Source organism: Mirounga leonina, unplaced genomic scaffold (assembly GCF_011800145.1).
Source record: "Mirounga leonina isolate KUSES-001 unplaced genomic scaffold, KU_Mleo_1.0 Mir_127, whole genome shotgun sequence".
Taxonomy (NCBI): Eukaryota; Metazoa; Chordata; class Mammalia; order Carnivora; family Phocidae; genus Mirounga; species Mirounga leonina.
Window position 1 is genome coordinate 26,856,345 of NW_023270316.1, and position 4,856 is coordinate 26,861,200.

Here is a 4,856-nt window from a genome sequence, read left to right on the forward strand (position 1 = left end):
ATAAAAGTGTCATTTAACTCTCAAATATAAAATCAGGTCATCAGAAGTCATATTCTGATTATTTAAAAAAATAATTGTAGCGGGTGCCTGGGTGGCTCAGTTGGTTAAGCGACTGCCTTCAGCTCAGGTCAAGATCCCAGGGTCCTGGGATCGAGCCCTGCATCGGGCTCCCTGCTCTGCGGGGAGCCTGCTTCTCCCTCTCCCACTCCCCCTGCTTGTGTTCCCTCTCTCACTGTGTCTCTCTCTGTCAAATAAATAAAATCTTTAAAAAAAATAATAATTGTAGCTATTTTCTATTATTAAAAATGCCATTTAGTTTGAACTTATGAGTATATATTGGAAAATTCAGACAAAGAAATTAAGAAAAGTATCATATGCAGATGTTTCATTTAAGAATAATTTAGTGTCCATTTTCTTTTGACTCATACTTTTAACATTTACATATCAAAGTAAAACTGGATTCTATTTAGAAGTTAACTTGAAAAAGTATTTTAAATACATAATTTAAATTTTTCCAAGTCACGCCAACCTATATTTTAGAGTAATAGTTACAGTAGAAATTTTATTGTCTCTCATCTCATTTACTGTTACAGGAAATCAGCTCCATGCTGAGTCATCTATTTATGTTAATCTCTAGTCAATGTTACATGTGTGCTAAAAAAAAAAAAAAAATTCTGGCAATAATTATCACTTTGCCATAGCCATTTTCTCCTCCCCTTTACTGACCATATTATTAATGAATTCCGATAAAGATGCTACATAAATGCACTTCGCTTCCATCAGTATTTCTGATGCTTATGGTGAAAATGGAATCAATGCAGACGGTGCAATCATTGATGATCCCAAATCTCTCAGATGCTAGAATGACCCTCCAGTACTAAAAGAACTGGAAAGATCACCCTCTCATTTTCTCTTTTTTACACATCATTGACTTTGAATCTGAGCATCTCCAGTTGCATCCTCAGTGTTTCTCCTTAGAGAAATAAGTCCATCAGCTGCTCATTCTGTATCCACCAATCGTTCATCTGATGAGCCTTCCTTCTTTTCTCTACTTTTGGCAACACAGAAAACTTTTCTCATCTGACCCCTCATCTATTCTCAAATAAAACCAACTATAAGTAGATTGTTAAACTCAGCTCACCCAAACAGCATAGTTGTATAAAATACAAAGCAAGTTGTTGCTACATATACTACATACATTTTACCGTATACTAAAATTGGAACAACACAGAGAAGATAAACATGGCCCCTTGCACAAAGATGACGTGCAAATTTATAAAGCATTCCATCTTAAAATCTTTTAAAAAGCTGAAAAATAAAACATTGATTTATTTTTGAATAAAAAATCCATCTGCAACTTCAGGTTTCAGCTACAACATGAAAAGAACTTGGATATTAGCACTCCTGGACTTACACCAAGAAAAGAAGTTGAATAAATTGAATAAATTGACTTTCTTAGGCTTGTCAGAGATTTGTGATTCCCATGGCACATGACCACTCCAAATTCTGGAGAAACTGCAAGTATAGAGAATCACATCAGAGATATGCTTACCTAGAGCAGAAGCTACTGGAACCATAAACTGGTAGGACAACTTACATAGTAACTTTGGTGACTTGCTGGAGGCTGAGGGTGGATTAGCATGAGATTGGCAAACTGGTGGGGGCTGCAGTAGTAGATGGGCCTCCATAATTTTGTGGATTTCACCCTCAGGAACCCACTAAATTTTAATAATGAAGAAACAAGAAAAATCTCATTTTCCTGGCAAGGCAGGAGAAATGTAACCATTTTGAAATACATCTAGATAATTCTGCAAAACAAAGGCCTACTCTGCTGGGAAAAAGACTTTATCAGAGCCTTATCCCACCTGGAGGGAGGACAGTTTTACAACTGTAGGCCTACTTAGCCAAACTGTTTCAAATAAGGTGAGGGAGGTGGAAGGCTTGGAAATACTTGTGAAGGTCAAGCCAGGAAAAAAGTTCTACTAAAACACTGAGATTTGAGATTTAATAGTAAGATTATAGATTGCTACCCATTACCTACAGTTTACCATCACAACAAGAGGGCTCCAGCATAATAACATTGAATTAAAGCTAAAAGAGCTGCAAGGCACAGGGTGTATTTAGGGAGGTGTTTTTAGAAAAACCCAAAGACCACCAGGGAGACAAAAAGAAGGACACTTGGGAAATCTGAAGCTTTGACAGCTATTACTCTGGCAAATATTAAACATGGCCCAACTCCTTGCCAGATTAACATGAATCTCACACTGAAATCATATTTATTTTGCTATTTGTCAATTCACATGTCCAGTTTTCAACAATAATTATAAGGCATGTTTAAAAGGCAAGAAAAAAGTAGGTACCCATTACCTACAGTTTAAGAAGACAAAACAAGCATCAAACCAGATGCAGCTATGACACAGATGTTGGAATTGCCAGACAGGGAATTAAAATTACTATGACTTAATATGCTAGAATAGTAATTAAAAAAGGTAGACAGCAAGCAGGGCAGATGGGTACTATAAGCAGAGATGGAAACCCCAAAAAATAACTCAAATGAAACATAAGAAACCAAAAACGCTTTCACACAAATAAAAAAAAATGTCTTTGATGAGCTCATCAGTAGACTTGAAATGACTATGGAAAGAATTAGTGAACTTTAAAATATGTCCATAGAAACACCTCATCTGAAATGCAAAGAGAAAAAAAGACTATAAAGCGGAAGAGTATATTCAAGAGCCATGGGATAATTTCTAAGATGTAGCATACATAAGTGGTGTATCAGAAGAAGAAAGATAAAAATATGCAGAATAAATATTTGAATAATAATGTCAGAGAATATTCAAAATAAATGGCAGATTCAAACCATAGATCCAAGAAGCTCAGAGAACACGAAGCAGGATAAATATCCAAAAAATATATAGATAGGCAATATATCATATTCAAACTGCAGAAAACAGTGGCTACAAAAAAAATCTTGAAAGAAACCAGTTTATAAAAATACCATTCCTTATAGAGGAAAATGGATAAGAATTGCAATAGACTTTTTATTAGAAACCATACAAGCAAGGAGAGAGTGAAGTAAAATATTTAAATATGGAATTAAAAACAAACAAAAAACCCCAAACACCAAAAAACCCACCAACTTAAAATTCTTTCTATACCAAATTATTTTTTTAAAGTGAAGGGGTGGGAAGTCATCAAAGAAGGAGAGAAACCATGAGAGACTCTTAACTATAGGAAACAAACTGAGGGTTGCTGGAGGTGAGTTGGGTCGGGGGATTGGGGTAATTGGGTGATGGGCATTAAGGAGGGCACATGATGTGATGAGCACAGGGTGTTATATATAACTGATAAATTGTTGAACACTACATCTGAGACTAATGATATACTATATGTTGGCTAATTGAATTTAAATTTAAAAAATGTGAAGGGGAAATAAAGCCTTTGCAGACAACCAAAATCTAAAGGAATTCATCACCACCAGACCTATCCTGCAGTAAATGTTAAAAGTTTTTTAGGGAGATGGAAAAGTACATAGGTCAGAAACACAGATCTGTGTAAGAAAGGAAGATTGTCACATATGAAATAAATGAAGGCAAATAAAATCTTTTATTTTTCCTATTTTTATGTAATAGATAACTCTTCAAGTAATGGTAAAAATCTATTAGGTGATTATAGCCCATAATGAAATTAATGATGGCAATCTTCTAAAGAATGAGAAGGAGGAATTGAGAATACTCTATTATAAGGTATCTGCATTACTCATGAAATGGTATAGTGTTATTTGAAAGTGGATATTGATTAGTTATAAATATATGTTCTAGGGCAATCACTAAAAAAATTATATAAAGAATTATAGTTGCTATTCCAAGCTAGGAGATTAAATTGGAAATCAAATACTGCTGGTCATCTGACTTTGTTCTTTTATGAAGTTATGTTGTCTACTGTAGTTCTTTTGCATTTCCATATGAATTTTTAAATCAGCCTGTTAATAACAACAAAAAAACCCACTATGCTTTTGCATTGAATCTTTAGGTCATTTTGAGGAAAATTGATATCTTAATATTAATCTTTTAAACTCTCTCAATTTTTCCTAGCTTTAGTGTACAGGTTCTTGGTTCTCTTTCTGTCAGATTCACCTCAAACATTTAATATTTGCAATGCTATTGTAAATGGTATTATTTTGAATTTTAATTTCTGATTGTTGACAGTATAAAAAGTTATGATTGCTTTTTATATATTGATCTTGTGATCTATAGCCTTGCTAAACTGCATTACAATTCTAGTAGAATTGTTTCTGTATGGTTTTAGCTGTGGATTTTTTATAGATGCCCTTTTTCAGGTTGGATTGTTGAGGAAGTTTCCTTCGATTCCTAGATTGCTGACAATTTTTTTTTTAACGTGGTGTTGGATTTTCTCCAGTCCTTCTCTCACATCTATCAGGATGATCACATGGTTTTGTTTTTTATTCTATTAATAAAGTATAAAATAATGATTAGAGCCTGGGCTGGGGTAAATTAGGTGAAGCACTTGGGCACAAACTTTGAGATTGCTCCAGGGTCATGAAAGATTGGGTACTTTTTTAAAGTCAGCATGCTAGGCTCTGCACTCAGCTCACTCTAGTATGGGACCTGATACAGACTGATTTTCAAAAATGTTACATAAACATTTTATTGCTGGAGTAAATCCCAATTGGCCATGGATATAGTCTTTTTAAAAAGTATTTTATTGTATTTATATTGTTAATATTTGGTAGAGATTATATATGTGTATATATTCATATATACATATGTATATGTGTATCTATATATCTATATCTATATCTATATCTATATCTATATCTATATCTATATCTA

General features: G+C 33.8%; 1 pseudogene; it reads left to right on the forward strand.

The window, feature by feature from the left end:
• Positions 1-1,194: 1,194 nt before the first annotated feature.
• Positions 1,195-1,295, forward strand: LOC118009705 (annotated as a pseudogene).
• Positions 1,296-4,856: the final 3,561 nt, after the last annotated feature.